This window comes from Bufo gargarizans, chromosome 5 (genome assembly GCF_014858855.1).
Source record: "Bufo gargarizans isolate SCDJY-AF-19 chromosome 5, ASM1485885v1, whole genome shotgun sequence".
NCBI lineage: Eukaryota > Metazoa > Chordata > Amphibia > Anura > Bufonidae > Bufo > Bufo gargarizans.
The window spans coordinates 390,051,312-390,070,602 of record NC_058084.1 but is presented as its reverse complement, the minus strand read 5'-3'; the positions used below and the strand labels follow the sequence as shown (position 1 = coordinate 390,070,602).

Here is a 19,291-nt window from a genome sequence, read left to right as displayed (position 1 = left end):
TCCAATTATCATTCAAAAGAGGTACAGGGCGTTTCTACAGGGAGGAACGAAAATACCAAACTTCAAAAAAGCTAAATTTAGCCAACTAAAGGAGGCCATAGGCCAAACTAACTGGGAAAAAGTCCTCAAAAATAAAAATACAGCCACAAAATGGGATATCTTTAAAAACATCCTAAAATCTCATTGTGAGAGGTACATACCGTATGGGAATAAAAGGTTAAGGAACAAAAAGAAACCAATGTGGATAGATAGAACTGTAAAGAAAGCAATAAATGACATAAAGAAAGCATATAAATCACTATAACAGGAGGGTAGTGAGGAAGCACTGAAAAACTATAAGGAAAAAAATAGAACATGTAAAAAACAAATAAAAGCGGCCAAACTAGAGACCGAGAGATTAATTGCCAAAGAGAGTAAAACTAACCCTAAAATGTTCTTCAATTATATAAATGTTAAAAAGTATAAATCTGAAGGTGTCGGCCCTTTAAAGAGTAATAAGGGGGGAGTCGCAGAGAGCGACGAGCAGAAAGCAAAGCTGTTAAATATTTTTTTCTCCAATGTATTCACTGATGAAATGCAGAATGTAAAAATAAATTCCCCATTAAAAGTGTCTTGTCTGACCCAGGAAGAAGTACATCAGCGATTTAAAAAGATCAAAATAGACAAATCGCCAGGACCGGATGGCATACACCCCCGTATCCTAAGGGAATTAAGTAATGTCATAGCCAGACCCTTATTTATGATATTTGCGGACTCTATACTGACAGGGAATGTCCCACAGGATTGGCGCATGGCAAATGTGGTGCCAATATTCAAAAAGGGTCCGAAAACAGAGCCTGGAAACTATAGGACGGTAAGTTTAACATCTGTTGTGGGTAAACAGTTTGAAGGTTTTCTGAGAGATGCTATCTTAGAGCATCTCAACGGAAATAAGCAAATAACGCCATATCAGCATGGCTTCATGAGGGATCGGTCATGCCAAACTAATTTAATAAGTTTCTATGAGGAGGTAAGTTCTAGACTTGACAGCGGCGAATCAATTAATATCGTATATCTGGACTTCTCCAAAGCATTTGACACTGTACCACATAAAAGGTTAGTATATAAAATGAGAATGCTCGGACTGGGAGAAAATGTCTGTATGTGGGTAAGTAACTGGCTCAATGATAGAAAACAGAGGGTGGTTATTAATGGTAAATACTCAGATTGGGTCACTGTCACTAGTGGAGTACCTCAGGGGTCAGTATTGGGGCCCTATTCTCTTCAATATATTTATGAATGATCTTGTAGAAGGCTTGCATAGTAAAGTATCAATTTTTGCAGATGACACTAAACTGTGTAAAGTAATTTACACTGATGAGGAAAGTATACTATTACAGAGGGATCTGGATAGATTGGAGGTTTGGGCAGATAAGTGGCAGATGAGGTTTAACACTGACAAATGTAAAGTTATGCACATGGGAAGGAATAATGCAAGTCATCCGTACATACTAAATGGTAAAACACTCGGTAACACTGACATGGAAAAGGATCTAGGAATTTTAATAAACAGCAAACTAAGCTGCAAAAACCAGTGTCAGGCAGCTGCTGCCAAGGCCAATAAGATAATGGGTTGCATTAGAAGGGGCATAGATGCCCGTGATAAGAACATAGTCCTACCACTTTACAAATCGCTAGTCAGACCACACATGGAGTACTGTGTACAGTTCTGGGCTCCTGTAAACAAGGCAGAAATAGCAGAGCTGGAGAAGGTCCAGAGGAGGGCACCTAAAGTAATAACTGGAATGGGGCAACTACAGTACCCTGAAAGATTATCAAAATTAGGGTTATTCACTTTAGAAAAAAGACGACTGAGGGGAGATCTAATTACTATGTATAAATATATCAGGGGTCGGTACAGAGATCTATCCCATCATCTATTTATCCCCAGGACTGTGACGAGGGGACATCCTCTGCGTCTGGTGGAAAGAAGGTTTGTACACAAACATAGAAGAGGGTTCTTTACGGTAAGAGCAGTGAGACTATGGAACTCTCTGCCTGAGGAGGTGGTGATGGTGAGTACAATAAAGGAATTCAAGAGGGGCCTGGATGTATTTCTGGAGTGTAATAATATTACAGGCTATAGCTACTAGAGAGAGATCGTTGATCCAGGGAGTTATTCTGATTGCCTGATTGGAGTCGGGAAGGAATCTTTTATTCCCCTAAAGTGAGGAAAATTGGCTTCTACCTCACAGTTTTTTTTTGCCTTCCTCTGGATCAACTTGCAGGATAACAGGCCGAACTGGATGGACAAATGTCTTTTTTCGGCCTTATGTACTATGTTACTAATTTAGGAAAAATGGATTAATTAACTAAAAGCGCAAGGAAATTCAGCTTTATGACGAATCAATTTTTTCCTGAAATTTGGATTGAAGTCCACTTCAGATACTTTGGCTCAGCACTATAAGTAACACAGTATCACACTGATTCTGACTCACTGTCTAAAATCTATGCAACAATTAATATTGCAAATCTAACAATGTATTGTCTTCTACTAACTGTGAAACACACTAGAGTAAGATTTGTAATTGTGAATTATGTGATGAAGATTGGGTGATTCATATTAATAAGAAATACATCCTCTGACAGTAACCTATCTGTATTCTGTGTTTTAAAATCACTGTCACATACCCTACATATCACATATCCTCTCCTATATATAACCCCAGAAAACACATGCATTTCCTGGTTAGAATGCTTTCTAGTGGCAATGACATGTCCACAGAATCATCAGTGAATCACACCTATAGTCCCTCATGACTGGCTGAGGCCCCCTGTGAGGCATTATGGGCAAGCCCACAGGGGCAGAGCCTCTGCCCGAGGTTGTGTGTGATCCTTCTTCATATTCTCTCTTTTCTGATCATAGAAACTTTTGGATTAACTGAAGCTTCTGAGAAATAAAAAAAAAAACTGATTTGCTCATCTCTTACCATTATTTGATACAAAATTATATAAAGAATCAAAATATTAACTGGGAACAATATTTCTTGTAGATCCTTCTGCAGAACAATGAAAATAAAAGATCGGAAAGATATTGACTATAACAGAGTCTGTCACGTTTCCATCACGTTGTCCAGTATTTTACCAGACTGCACTATTTTGTCCAACATTTTTGACTCAATCTTTGACAAAGGCTCCTTAGAGGACCTCCCATGCAGGTGTGGAAACAGCGTAACACTCTTTTAGGGCTCTTTCACACTTGCGTTGTCCGGATCCGTCGTGTACTCCATTTGCCGGAATTACACGCCGGATCCGGAAAAACGCAAGTGAACGGAAAGCATTTGAAGACGGCTCCATCTTCAAAATGCGTTCAGTGTTACTATGGCAGCCAGGACGCTATTAAAGTCCTGGTTGCCATAGTAGTAGTGGGGAGCGGGGGAGCAGTATACTTACAGTCCGTGCGGCTCCCGGGGCGCTCCAGAATGACGTCAGAGCGCCCCATGCGCATGGATGACGTGTCCATGCGATCACGTCATCCATGCGCGTGGGGCGCCCTGACGTCACTCTGGAGCACCCCGGGAGCCGCACGGACGGTAAGTATACTGCTCCCCTGCTCCCCACTACACTTTACCATGGCAAACAGGACTTTAGCGTCCTGGCAGCCATGGTAACCATTCAGAAAAAGCTAAACGTCGGATCTGGTAATGCGCCGAAACGACGTTTAGCTTAAGGCCAGATCCGGATTAATGCCTTTCAATAGGCATTAATTCCGCATCCGGCCTTGCGACAAGTGTTCAGGATTTTTGGCCGGAGCAAAAAGCGCAGCATGCTGCGGTATTTTCTCCGGCCAAAAAACGTTCCGGTCCGGAACTGAAGACATCCTGATGCATCCTGAACGGATTTCTCTCCATTCAGAATGCATGGGGATAATCCTATTTTTCCGGCATAGAGCACAGACGACGGAACTCTATGCCGGAACAGAAGAACGCAAGTGTGAAAGAGCCCTTACTGGAGTGAACTCATCTACTTCTTTCACTTGAAGGACACAATGTTTATTATATGAAATCCATTTGAAAGTTCAATGCTTTGACGTGAAGATACCTCAGTTCTGCAGAATTCTCCTTGTAATGGAATAAATGATGCATGATGGGTGGTTCAGGGGACTCCATCTGCTGAAAATGCAGCTTCAAATATATTTCTACTAAAATACCTTTGATACATACAACTCAGCCAAACATTCTAGCTTTAAGGATATCAGCTTAAGGCTAAAAATGGAAACCCTATAAATCACCTTCCTAAAGCTGCCGTTTTATTTAGTTGCTTTTCTATTTGATGTTCCTGGATCTTCCCAGAGAACTGACTACATTCCAGAGTTAAGCCTGTTGACTCTCATCAGTTTCTGTTTGGATTTAATCTGACTCCGAGTCTGACTGTAATTTTATACCTGCTGCTATAAAGTCTCTCCTCCGCACTACTCCCACTCTGTAAACATGACTGCTGTGTTATTTACGCATGCCCTACACACATTCAATGTGTTCATGTGTCTGGTAAAGTCAATGCTTCGTTCTCTCTTAATATCAGTCATTATGTTGCCCTTGACAGTCTTCATAGCTTTGTTTAACCCCTTCTCAACCAACGCTGTATATATAAGGCCATGGCTCGCGCCATCAGTATCAAAATCTCGGAAAACCCCTTTAATAATGAGCAAGAACAAATTTACCTGCAGTAAACCTTAATAAAAAAAAAATCCAAGATTGCGATCAATCGATTATTGCACATGATTAGCCATGTCTTGGCATATATTTGTAGAAAATGTAGGTAATGCAGAGACTCCCTGTGTCCACCAATGCGGGAGAAGCTCTTATAGGGGTGATCCTACTCTAAGATGTCACTGTGCACTGATCGGGTGCTCAGACAGGGTTTGTCCTTGTGAAACAGCCCTTAAAGGGGTTGTCTCACTTCAGCATTTATTATGTAGAGGAAGTTAATACAATGCACTTACTAATGTATTGTGATTATCCATATTGCTTCCTTTTCAGGGTGGATTAATCTGTCCATCACATCATATACTGTTTGTTTCCGTGGTTACGACCACCCTGCAATCCATTAGCGGTGGCCGTGCTCTCACAGTACAGGAAAAAGCACTAGCCTATGTGTGGCCCCACGGTCCCGGCCACCAGAGAGGCCTGTGCTTTTTCCTGTAGTGTGCAAGCACGGCCACCGCTGCTGGATTGCAGGGTGGTCATAACCATGGAAACGAGCAGTTTATAATGTGACGGAAAAATGAATCCAACGAGCAAAGGAAGCAATATGGACAATCACAATACATTAGTAAGTGCCTTGTATTAACTTTATCTACATGATAAATGCCACTTGCTGAAGTGAGACAACCCCTTTATGGGTTCTTCCCACAGATGACAGGAGCGAAAATGTCACGTTCTCATCTAAGATTCCATCTTTTGCGATAAATTGTGATAATCCACTGACAGACAATTGAAAAGCTCAATTATCCTGCAATTTTAAGGCTAGGAGGCACCTGGTAGCATCTGTGATGTGACTGGATATTGTGTCATCACATTATATTGTGGTCTCAAGTCAGAGCTTAGCTTCACATACACCGCAGAAGAAGTGACTCAGTATGGCAGCAGAGCAAGTCATCGCTGGGGGCAGAGCAACGTTGCACAATCCTGTCATTGTAGTACCATGGCATGCGGCCTGTGTGGAGCTATCTATGCAAAGAGAAAATGTAAATGAACAATACTATTGCACAATTAGGCATAAAAGTATAGGGACAAGTGCGTGTAGCATGCAAAACAGGCTGAACATCAGGGTTGAATGTGCAAAGCTTTAGAAAGTATAACATGTAGCCTGGTGGATATCTTTAATTTATGTAGCAGGTGGCAATGCAGACAGCTATGTGAACAGGAGTCCTAGTCTGCGCTGTAATTCCAGCATACAGCTGCTCCTTCCACGAAGAGTAAATGTAGTTTGATTTAGCTTGTGATATGTTTCTGTTTGCTGGCTGAGTTCCCATTGCCCAGCATTTCTAGTCTCAGTTTTTTGATCCATTAAATATATTGACTACTGTTTTGGAAATCTACATGTTTGTCACAGTTTTGGAGATTCCAGTTACTAGCCAACAACTTGAAATATGTTGCTGAACAGAAGGGGGAACACTGAATAAAGCCATCTGAGAGCAATGAAGTAAGACTTTTATTATATAGTCATGCAGATGTAGCTGTGATTCTTTGGGGGGAAAAAACAGGCAGTAAAATATAAGTATTCCAAAATATCAGTCACAAAAAATTCAATGGTAGTGAAAGCCTCAAATAAAGGGGGACATTTATTAAGACCAACGTTTCAGACACCAGTCTTAATAAATGGAAATTAATGCCGGATCCGTCATCACGGCAAATGCTCCATAAGAGTGACTGAACTGAAGACAACCTGATGCCAACTGAACGGAATGCTTTCCTTTCAGAATGCATTTGGATAAAACTGAAGCGTTTTTTTTTTCGGTATTGAGCCCCTGTGACGGAACTCAATACCGATAATATAGATGAGGCTCAAAATTAGGGGTGCCTCAATAATATTCCAAGATTCAACACCAAAGGGCCCGCTAAGAAGGAAGGGGGGGGGGGGATATGGTTATTAAAATATAACTTTTAATTGAGTATGCAGTAAAATACACCACAAAGATGCATCAACATAACAAACATAATGGAGGGGTCCAAACCTGGTACCCCAATGCTGGTAGTTAGAAAAGGAATCTGCTACACCTGTGAGGGTGCAAGCAGACTTACCAGACCAACCAAATGACTAGGATTAATACGGGGCAATCCGCTTGACTTGGGTGATGGGAGGGGTAATCCGCTTGACTTGGGTTATGCCAGGACAGGAGGACGTCCCGTGGCGGCGTGGTGTCTGTGGAGGCAGTTTTGGAGCTGTGCCCTATCTGACTCTAGAAAAGGGGGGTTTCCATACTGCCTATCTACAGAGAGCATCCGCCCCGAAAGGGGCGACCCCGTCCGGATACCTGTCCCTATCTAGGACCTGATCCCTAGTGCTAGAAGTAAGTACTTCAGACCTCCCGACGTGGCACGCTTCTGCCGTGTCGACTCTTCAGGGGAAGACGGTACACAGAAGAAAAACAAAATATGAAACCGCAGGTGAAAAAAGACCCCGCCGTAAAAAGCTCTTGCAAGTTAAGAAGATCTTATAGGCTGTCACCCCACGATATTGGGATGCAGTTCTGCAGAGGGATTGATGTTCCTCTGCTGGTCGGTGTATGAGGGTATGGTGATCCTCATTAAAGGTAGTGTCCCTATAGTTTTGGGGAATATAATAAGCATCTACCAGCCACGTGGCTTTTTGGGTATGAGGCTATTAGCATGGCACATTTTGACTTGGCAAGATTTGCCCACTCTTATTTGCATAAACACCTCAAATCTGTCAGATTGCGAGGGCATCTCCTGTGCACAGCCCTCTTTAGATCACCCCACAGATTTTCAATCGGATTCAGGTCTGGGCTCTGGCTAGGCCATTTCAAAACTTTAATCTTCTTCTGGTGAAGCCATTCCTTTGTTGATTTGGATGTATGCTTTGGGTCGTTGTCATGCTGAAAGATGAAGTTCCTCTTCATGGTCAGCTTTCTAGCAGAAGCCTGAAGGTTTTGTGCCAATATTGACTGGTATTTGGAACTGTTCATAATTCCCTCTAGCTTAACTAAGGCCCCTAAGCATGATGCTGCCACCACCATGCTTCACTATGGGTATGGTGTTCTTTTGGTGATGTGTTGTTTTTGCACCAAACATATCTTTTGGAATTATGGCCAAAAAGTTAAACCTTGGTTTCATCAGACCATAATACCTTTTCCCACATGCTTTTGGGAGACTTCAGATATGTTTTTGCAAAATGTAGCCTGGCTTGGATGTTTTTCTTCGTAAGAAAAGACTTTCGTCTTGCCACGCTACCCCATAGCCCAGACATATGAAGAATACGGGAGATTGTTGTCACATGTACCACACAGCCAGTACTTGCCAGATATTCCTGCAGCTCCTTTAATGTTGCTGTAGGTCTCTTGGTAGCCTCCCAGACCAGTTTTCTTCTTATCTTTTCATCAATTTTGGAGGGACGTCCAGTTCTTGGTAATGTCACTGTTGTGCCATATTTTCTCCATTTGATGATGATTGTCTTCACTGTGTTCCATGGTATATCTAATGCCTTGGAAATTCTTTTGTACCCTTCTCCTGACTGATACCTTTTAACAATGAGATCCCTCTGATGCTTTGGAAGCCTCTGTGGACCATGGCTTTTGCTGTGGGATGCGACTAAGAAAATCTCAGGAAAGACCAACTAGAGCAGCTGAACTTTATTTGGGCCATTTAAATGATGGCAGGTGTATGCTGACTCCTATTTAACACGATTTTGAATGTGATTGCTTAATTCTGAACACAGCTACATCCCCAGTTATAAGAGGGTGTGCACACATATGCAACCACATTATTTTAGTTTTTTTGTTTTGTTTTCTTCCCTTCACCTAAAAGATTTCAGTTTGTTTTTCAAGGAACTACGTACTCTGCAGCCAGCGTTGTCAGCTGGATATTTTTGGAGCAATTTTTCCACAAGGACCTTCTGGTATTGCACCATTTTGCTCGTCCTCTCCACCACAGGAATGAGAGATAAGAAGTTCTCTTTTTAGGGGTCGAGATGGGTGAACAAGCAATAATCGGTGTTGGCCAAAATGCGTACAACGTGAGGGTTACGGGAAAGGTAGCGTAACTTAAAGTGAGCCACGTGAGCCAGAGTTCCAACAGACAAGACTTCGCTGTCCTCATCCGTAGTGATGGACGAACATCGGCCAGGATGATGTGGGAACGCGATCAAATGTTCGCGAACCGCAAGTTCGCGGCGGGCCCCATTCACTTTAATGGCAGGCGAACCTGAAAAACCTTCAGGTCTATATAGCACCCGATGACACTTTACGGCCAGCCAATCACTGTAATGCCAGCAGCCAACATGGCTACAGCATATAAGTGACTGCCAGTATTTACCTGCACGTTTATTGGCTGCGTAGCAGGCAACAAACTCGCAGGGGGGAGACTTGAGCATCGCGCTCGAGCACACCGGTATTCGGCCGAGCATAGCGATGCTCGAGCCGAACTGGTGTTCGGCCGAGCATGCTCGCCTAACACTAGTTTATATCCAATTTTCTATTTATGCAATTTTCTCAAACTACAGCTCAGATTTTGTTATATATGATAGAATGCAAATGTTGGCTTCCATATGTAGGGCTAACCATTTCAGACCTTTCACAACAGATTGAACAAACACATGGTAAATGTGACAAATGTCTTTCCTCTACATAGTACTGAATGTCAAGACATGCAGCAATGCACCAGAAATGTAATTTTTCTGACTTTCTTCAGACCCCGATTGAACATATTGACAAGCAGAACACTGGGATTTAAAACAAAGGGGGGTGGGTGTACTGGATATTTAAAATGCAGACTCTTAGGCTGGGTTCACACAGGCGAGATTTCTGCGTGGGTGCAATGCGTGAGGTGAACGCATTGCACCCGCACTGAATCCGGACCCATTCACTTCTATCGGGCTGTTCACATGAGCGGTGATTGTCACGCATCACTTGTGCTTTGCGTGAAAATCACAGCATGCTCTATACTGTGCGTTTTTCACGCAACGCAGGCCCCATAGAAGTAAATGGGGCTGCGTGAAAATCGCAAGCATCCGCAAGCAAGTGCAGATGCAATGCGATTTTCACGCACGGTTGCTAAGATGAAAGTCTATTCACTGTATTATTTTCCCTTATAACATGGTCATAAGGGAAAATAATAGCATTCTTAATACAGAATGCTTAGTAGAAGGTCAATTGAGGGTTAAAAAATAAAATTAACTCACCTCCTCTTCTTGATCGCGTAGTTGCCAATCTCTTCTTACTTCTTTAATCATGAGCTGCCGGCTAAAGGACCTGTGGTGACGTCACATCACATGGTCCAATCACATGGTCCATCACTGTAGTGATGGACCATGTGATGAGCTCAGTGACGTCACCACAGGTCCTTTGACAGGTCCTGAAGAAAGAAGAGAGGAGACCGGCAGCTATGCGATCAATTGGAGGAGGTAAGTTAATTATAATTTTTTTTTAACCCTCAATTGACCTTCTACTAAGCATTCTGTATTAAGAATGCTATTATTTTCCCTTATAACCATGTTATAAGGGAAAATAATTACATCTACACAACCTTGAACCCAAACCTGAACTTCAGTGAAGAAGTTCGAGTCTGGGTACCACATTCAGTGTTTTATCAAGCGCGTTCAAAACGCATTGCACCCGCGCGATAAAAACTGAACAACGGAACGCAATCGCAGTCAAAACTGACTGCAATTGCGTATCTACTCGCGCAGGTTTGCCGCAATGCACCCGGGACGCATCCGGAGCCAAAACGTGACGCCCGAATGAACCCAGCCTTAGTCCTCATACACACGACCGTATTTTCTTTCCGTGTCTGTTCCTTTTTTTTGCGGACCGTATACGGAACCATTCATTTCAATGAATCTGCAAAAAAAAAAAAAAACACTGAAGTTACTCCGTGTGCATTCCATTTCCATATGTCCATATTTCCGTTCCGCAAAAAAATAGAACATGTCCTATTATTGTCCGCATTACGGACAAGGATAATACAGTTCTATTAGGGGCCAGCTGTTCCGTTCGGCAAAATACGAATTGCACACAGACGTCATCTGTATTTTTTGCAGATCAGTTTTTGGGGGACCGCATAATACATATGGTTGTGTGCATGAGGCCTTACCCCTTATGGTCTTAATGAGACTTTTGAAAAAATGTTTTACTTTCATGTTGTTTTTTCTGATAGCAGTTTTCCTGTACATAAATTAGTGTTTTTTATGTACACAGACATTTACAGTATTACCATTGTTTTTATTATTCATTGGTTAGTTCCTCACCATTTGACCAGCAACTGATGAAAGGCTTGTTACTAGGATATAGGCAACCTGATTGGCTATAGTTTTACTATACTGGCCATCTGGTTGAAATTTTTACCATTACTTTTCAGGTTTCCAGGTGTTTATAGTAAAACTTTTAAAATAAAGAAGTAAATACTGTATGTAATATATATACATGCAGGACTTTTCTCTCTGCTATTTTGATGAACTCTGTGATGGAGACCCCGGACAAAACCTTTGACACTAATGTGAACATAGCCTAAATGGTAAAATATAGCACAATTTTCTAAGATAACTACTTGTCAGTGAGGAAGAACTGAAAACTATTGGCTGAATATTCCCAAAATGTACATTTTGCTTGCAAAATTTTTCTTCTGGGCTACACTGAGCAATTCATTAATAATGTAGTTGTACGGTTATGCTTGACATATTTAGGCATTGGCAACTCAACTCATCTTGATCCAAGAGAGAAGATGACAGAATGTTGAAACGTTCACAGTGGTATTGTACTAGCATCTCTCCCAAAAACAAACTGTCACAGCACCAGAAAAGGTACAATGGGTAATGCAGATTTTCAAGATTTTGCAGACACAATGAGATGTCCAGGAAACAGAAAATACATATGCCATCCTCCATTTAATGCCAGATCTGGCTGGTATAGAGGGGTTAACATTCAAGTAGAATAACAATAAACTTTGTGGTATATAATTTGCTTTTGGAAAACTTTATACACGGATAAAAACAGGGGCGTACACAGATCTCATAGGGCCCTATAGCAAAACTTATGGGCCTCCCCTGTCCTACTTAAACAGGACACGTGTGTTACGCACTCTCTGGCAATGCAGAACGCGGAGCACAACACCCCAGATTTCTGACAAATTAAATTGTTAGATACTTAAAAAAAAATTGAAAAGTGGAACAGGTACTTCATAAATATGATGCTCATTCTGAACACTATGTTCCTTAATGTATCTAAATCAGAGAACTGGCATAGATGTATTAATAAATCTCCTGCTTCCCTTCACACAGTATATTATAATACTCTCTGCCTTCAGCCGCCACTAGGGGGAACTCAGTGCGCAGGAATGTATACAGTATATACTATTTATATCAATGGAAGCTATAAATAATCTTCTTTATTGTACTGAACTCTCCTACCTAGTGATGGCTGTTAGAAAATGCTGCGAATTTATGTTGGGAACAAGAGAAGTTCAGCATCAGGCCCTCAACTGTGTCTGCCTCCATGTTGGGTACACCACAGGAATGTCCTAATTTCAGGTTACATATAGCAGATGTGATGCACTGGTTCTGGAAGTGTAGGAAAGTAGAACCATTCTGGGGTAAAATGAATGACCTTATTCAGCGGCATTGCGAGGGGGGTGCGGGCCGCACCGGGTGACACCAGTCTGATGGGGTAAGTGGGTAAGCAATCTGACTGCTAGCACCACCCCCATCAGCGATCCCCCACGTCAGCGGTCTGTTTACTATCCAAGCCCCCCCCGTTACCGCTTTGGTCGGTCGGCAGGCTCAGTGAAGGACGTGAAGGGACGTCAGCAGTGCCGCGGCGGCAGGGCGGAGCTTGATGGACGTCCCATACGTGACTCGTCCACACAGGTCAGAACACAATGACCACGCGAAGAAGCGGTCACCAAATTAAATTGAACAGCATTTGGTGTCTCGGTCAGCCAGTCAGCCAGCCAGCCAGCCAGCGAAAGTGGGGTGCACCTGACTTAGAATAGCTGCTGCCAGCAGGGGGGAAAGGGGGTGCTGGGGCTCTAAGCTTTGGGGGGTGGGGTCTGCTGAGCTAACGGATGCCCCCCTATGGCAGTAGCACCCCCATCATCCACCAGCAACATCCCCCAGAATAGGTCCCAGTACAGATCCCTGAGGTCCCCACTGGTAAAGCCCTTGCTCTGAATATACCCCATTGACTACAACCCTCTGTTGTCTGTCCCTCAGCCACTGCCTAATCCATTCAACAATATGGGAGTCCAAGCTCAAAGACTGCAGTTTATTGATAAGTCTATTATGTGGACAGTGTCAGAAGCCTTACTAAAATCTAGATAAGCGATGTCTACTGCACCTCTGCCATCTATTATGAAAAAAATATGTACAATGATTTTTCCAGTTTTACCACAACAAAAATTGCATGCTGATACCACAAAGTTAAACCAAGGGACAATATTATATGGTTTATCCATATTATATGGTTTATCCATACCGTTAGCAACATATGAGAAGCACAAGAAACAAATTATATGTTTTTATTCTGTCCTGTTTTTTTCAATTGGGTTTCAGAAAACAAAGTCTAAAACCCATGCCACATGGAGTGCATAAGTCAAAGAGGCCAAGTGGATACCAGCAAATGAGAACAAAAGATGCAAAAATTAAATCAATCAAAACCCTTGCTGGATCCATGCTCAAGTATGTCAAAAGACCAGATGATGGCCAGGGTTCATCGAAAGACACTGCGCCAATTGATCAAGCTGATTATTCTGATGCTTTTGCTAGAAAGCTTTCTGAAGAGGAGCAAGAAGTGGAAATATCATAATCTGAAGAAGAGCAAGGCGGGGAAATAGAAGTATATCAAGCAGAAGAGCAAGGAATGTAAATGACAGAATTGGAAGCAGAAGAGAGTGCTGAAAGTGACTCAAGCCATAGTCCTGATACTATGAAAGACATGAGTGCAATTAAGGAGAAAGATTTGCAAATTTTATCTGTCCTTCTGGGAGATACTGGTTCCAGGTCATTTCCAGGTAGACATTGGGAAAAAAGGAAGTGCTTCTTTCCAGAACCAAGATGGTCCTTTTAGTGTCACAAAAAGGCCCGATGCAAAAGCTTCAGCAAAGGGAGAGGTGCGTCAAAAAGTGTGGTTTTACAAGGTCATGCCAAATGGAGAGATAATTCTGAGGACATGGATGGTTTACTCACCTGTCAGCGGGAATTTATATTGCTTTTATTGCCGACTCTTTGACATCTATACTACAGATACACATATATTTGTCACTGGGTTTCAGAAGTGGTGGAAACTGAGACCTGAGAAAGTATATAATCATGAGACATCCAAAGAGCACTTATACTGTCTTGAAAAGTAGAAAACTTTGGCAGCAGGACTGAGGCTGCATGAAACCATTGATGCCCAAACTCTTTCTAGGATGGAGACTGAGAAGAAAAAGTGGAGGGACATTTTGCACAGATTGTTGAATAGCACATTGTTTCTTGCCAAGCAGAATCTGGCATTTCATGGCCACAAGGAAGATGAGTCTTCTTTGAATAAAGGCAACTTTTTTGAGATGGTTGAGATGCTTTCCAAGTATTAACCAGTACTAAAGGAACACCTAATTAGGTTAAAGCGGCACACCTGTAAAGTTAACGTGTCTGTCTCCTATCTTTCACCACAAACTCAGAATGAGTTTATAAGTGTCCTGGCAAAGCATGTGAAGGAGAAGATTGTAATGGACATAAAGTCTGCAAAGTACATTGGCATCATGTTTGACAGCACACCTGATGTATCTCATACTGATCAGATGTCTGAAGATATGTACACATCACCAACAGGAAAGTTGAGGTAAAATACGTTTTTTTTTAGGATTTTTCCCTTTAAAGGGGAAAAAGCTGCTGACCTCAGTTCTGACATTCTTAAAAAACTAGAAAGTGATGAACTAGACATAATGATGTGCCGCTCTCAGGGTTATGATAATGCTGCTACTATGGCTGGAATCCATGGAGGTGTACAATTCATTCTGAAGGAAAAAAACAGGAAGGCTCTTTTTAATGGATGTGTGGACCATTCCCTTAACTTGTGTGGTCAGCACTCTTTTGCTAAAAAATGCATCTTGCGTGACCTTTTTTGGTACTCTGTAGACAATTTTCAGACATCAATGGGATGTGTTAATTGACCATGCTGGAGTGTCAGTAAAAAGACTATCCACAACACTCTGGAGTGCTCATTATGCTGCAGTTAAGCCAGTAAAAGAAAATTTTTGACATGTTTGTGTCGGCACTTGAAGCTCTTTGTGAACCTTGTGAAAATATGGACACAGGAGGAGCAGCACAAGGTCTTCTACCTGCTGTCTGTGACTTTACTTTTCTTTGCTACCTGCACTTCTGGTCTGATGTACTGAGGGAAGTTGATGATGCACAGCAGTACCTGCAGACTAAGGGCTTAAGTCTCGATAAAGTGGTGGCAAAGCTTGAGACACTAAGACCTTTTCTGTGTGAGGAGCGCCGTCACCTAGTCGAAAATGCAATTCAGCAGGCACTTTTAAAAGCTGATGAATATGGAATTGCAGTAGAGAGAAGAGCCAGGTTCAAGAAGAGGATCGCAAGGGAACTGGCAAGAGATGCTGGAATCACGTCTCCAAGAATAAAATAAGAGCTTTCATTTGGAACTCCAGACCAGATTAAGAGCCATCATGGAAATAGCAGGCATGTTTGAGGCTGTTCAAGCAAAGAGTCTCATATATGCCACTGAAGGAGAATTAAAGGTGTCCATTCCAAAACTGACCAATTTCTACGATGAGGTATCCGAGAGTGAGCTGTTACTGGAGATACCAAGGTTGAGAAGACACCTAACAGCAGCCAAGTTGGACCTAGAAGAAGTCACAGATTGGTCAGTGTTACAAGTTTTGACCTTCATAGCTGAATGGGATTTTATTGAATCTCTCCCACACCTTTCACTATGTCTGAAATTGTTTCTCACAATCTGGGTATCTGTGGCTTCGTGCGAGAGGAGCTTTTCAAAACTTAAACGTACCAAAAATGATCTGCGATCTACAATGGGAGAGTCTAGGCTTTCCGATCTTGCACTGTTGTCAGTTGAAAGCGAATTAGGGAAAACCATTGATTTCGATTAAGTATTTAACAGTTTTACTGCTTTGAAGGCCAGGAAAGCAAAGTTCTGAATTGATTGAGATGTTCTTTAAGTGCACTTCCTGTTCCAAATCAACTATGACACAATTTTCTACCACACCGGGTGACACCAGCCCTTTCAACGCCGTTGACCTTATTGTTCAGTTTTTTGCAGGATGCAGCAGGGATCTGTGGATGTACTTCTCACTATGAGGAGGATAGAGCCAAGAAAAGGCAGTGAAATAATAAGAAAATTATACATATGGTGTTACTGGTAGCTAAGAACATCTTAACACCGTTTTAGAAATATATTTAGAACAGATTTGAAATGATTCCTAAAAATTGAAGGGAAATCATGCAGTATACAAGATGGGAGTTTTTTTTTTCACAGTACACATGATCCCTCCCTGCTTCTAGCTTGTGAGCCAATGAGAAGGCTGCAAGAGCTTAGCAACTTCCCTACCAACTAATAGGAAAGTTGCCTACCCCTTACTATATAAGAGAAACTCCCCACAGCCATTTTGTGCTGTTTCATGCAGTTGTGTGTAAGAGAGAGAGGAGTGTGATCTTTGTGCTGTGCTGAATTCCTGTGAAAAAAAAGTGTTTTTCTGTGTTTTAGGGTTAGTGTTTTAGGGTTTCATGTGGGTAGTGATTAGTGTCAGCATCTTTTTTATGCGAGAGAAAAAAAAGTCTTATTCTGTGTGTTTTAGGTTTTCATGTATAATTTATTTTTACCTTTTTTGCCCCATTATCCCCAACCCAATAAAGTTTGCCCAAATTCCCTCATTATTTCCCTTTTTTTTTTTTTGTATGTAAAAACACATCATGAGTGCACGTGGGTGTGCCGGCAGCCGTGGTCGTAGTAGGGGAGTTGGTTCCAGTCCTGTACCGCTGCCAGCATGGTGTCGCTCCTCTACCCACGGAGGGGCGGCGCAGGTGGCTGGGGCATCCGCCTCATCCGTGATTTTTTAGGGAGTGGCAGCCTCCCCATTTTATCTCAAGATGCCGAGGCAGTGGTGTCATTCGTAAAACAAGTTAGTGGCACGGAGTCCTCTGCCCCGGCTCTGAGCAGCAGCAGCTCTCCGCCTCCTGCAGGACCAGCCCCCAAAAATCGACCCGGATGCTGTTTGACAGCGACAGTGAGAGGGACATCTTGGGGGTGGTAATGCAGGAGAGTAAGCTAGAGCTCGGTCCGGATGCTTAGGACCTTTTGGAAGGGATGGAGGAGGAGGGGGTATCGCCCGTTAGTACCCCAGTGACATCCCTTCCAACTCTTGCGGATGGTTTTAGCCACAGAACCCCTGCACCTAGTCAGACCCAGGTGTCAGTGAGGGAAACGCGGAGCCAGGTCAGGGGCTCCACGTCTGCTGTTCCCCTCAGTCAACCACTGGTCAACCTAGGGTCTGACATTACAGGGGATGAAGAGGAGGGTGACTTAGAATGGGTGCCACCTCCCTTGTCAGGTGACAGCAGCACTGATGAGGAAGGTAGGCACCCAAGGCAAACGGTGCGCCAGGTCACCAGGGAGCCCAGTGGCAGAAGCTCCACTGGTAATGGCAGCAGAAGGCGGTGGCAGCAGCAGCGGCAGCAGGTGCCGCCTCCACCTATGTGCACCAAGCCCAAACAGGTGCAAGCCAGCACCACCCCATCTTACAGGAGGTCGGTGAGTAAGTCGCCTGTTTGGGCTTACTTTACCCTGGCAGTAGACGATGTGACAATTGCCATCTGTCAGCTGTGCCATGCCAGGGTGAGGAGAGGGAGGTCTGTTGCTCGGCTGGGTACCACTGCCCTTACCCGGCACCTGAGAGTGGTCGCAGCAGCGCCAGCAGCAGTGCACAGGGGACAGCAGCTCCTGCCACTGTCCTGCAGCCACCCCACCCTCTTCCAACAATGCATTCCCACTCCCCAACTCCCTCTCCTAGAGGTACTGGTACCGGCAGCCAGACCTCTGCCTCCTCTGCACGCTCCTCTATCACCTCCACTGCCGTCCAGCGCCTGCTGTTGGTTACCGACGCATTTCAACACAACGCACCCTACACTTCCTGGGACCGACGCATGCATTCACTCAATGGGCTCCTGGCAAGGGTTATCGCCCAACATCTGCTGCCCTTCAATATCGTGGACTGCATACCATTCCGGCACATGTTGGAGCAGGCCCAACCCAGATGGCGTGTCCCCAGCCGCCATTTCTTTGCCATGATCGGCGTCCCTGCCCTATACCAGCACATTGTGCAGAATGTTTCCCTGTCACTGAATCACGCTGTCAGCAACAGGGTGCATCTGACAATGGATGCCTGGACCATCAGACATGGGCAGGGATGATACATCAGTTTTAAAGCCCATTGGGTGTCCCTCCGAGGTGCCAGGGAGGGATCATCAGATGTAGCGGCATCTCAGTTTGTGGTGTCGCATCAGGGGAGAACTTCTGCTCACTCTAAAGCCACTGTCTCCATCGCTGCTGAGCCCCCCAGCAACCGTCCCCGTAGGCACGCAAGCGTGGGGCACGTCTGCTGCCAGGCAGTGCTCCAGATTGTGAGCGTAGGGTAATGGAGACACACTGGACCTGATGTTCTGGCCACCCTCCAGGCTCAGGTCCACAAGTGGCTGACACCCGAAGTCTCCAGGCAGGTATGGTTGTCTGTGACAATGGCAGCAACCTCCTCACCACCCTCAATCCTGGCAGTCTAACACACGTGCCCTGCAAGGCACATATCCTCAACCTTGTGGTACAGAAGTTCCTACGCACATAACGAAGGTTGAGCGACATCGTGCAACGTGTACATAGGATTGCCAGCCACTTCCGACGCTCCCCAACAGCCACCGCGTCTCTGTCCAAACAGCAGCAGGACAACAGCCTGCCACCTCACAGGCTGATTTTTGACAGCGTGACACGTTGAAACTCCACCCTCCACATGCTGGAGAGGTTGTGGGAGTGGCGACGGGTGGTGAAAGAATACCTGCTGGACCAAGGCACTTCCGGGCCATCTGTCATGCCCTGCTCAGGTTATGTGCGGAGGTCTGCCAGGTTAGCAGCACGTGTGTAGTTTTTTGTTTGTTTTGGGTTTGGATTTGAGCTGTATCCACCTCCCTTCAGGTGCACTGGGTGGGGTCGTTTGTATGAGTTTAAATTACGCCCCTTCCCAGTGTCCTGTGCGGGTTATAGCTTCTATCTTGCCCAGTGGAAGGAAGGCAGGAAGGAAGGAAGGAAAGAAGGATTTGCTGTATCTGCTCTGTGACAAGATAAGTTGGTTTTGGTTTCCTTTTTGTGTTCTGTCTAGGCTGTTAGAGAGACACCTGCCTCCTCCAGGTTCTGAGGAAGCAGGCTGCGTCTTTCCCCCTTTCCACCATCTTAGGGACTTTAGGGAATCTTCAGCCTTAGGCACGGGGGCACGTTGATTACCAAATTTAGGGTCTAAACGTGGGCACAGAAGTCCAGGAACAGCTGGTAGGGCTTTGTCAGGAGGTGACCTTTATCCCC

General features: G+C 44.0%; 1 pseudogene; it reads left to right on the top strand.

Moving 5' to 3' along the window:
• The window catches only part of LOC122939471, a 58,581-nt pseudogene extending 43,720 nt beyond the window's left edge, over positions 1–14,861 (top strand).
• Positions 14,862–19,291: the final 4,430 nt, after the last annotated feature.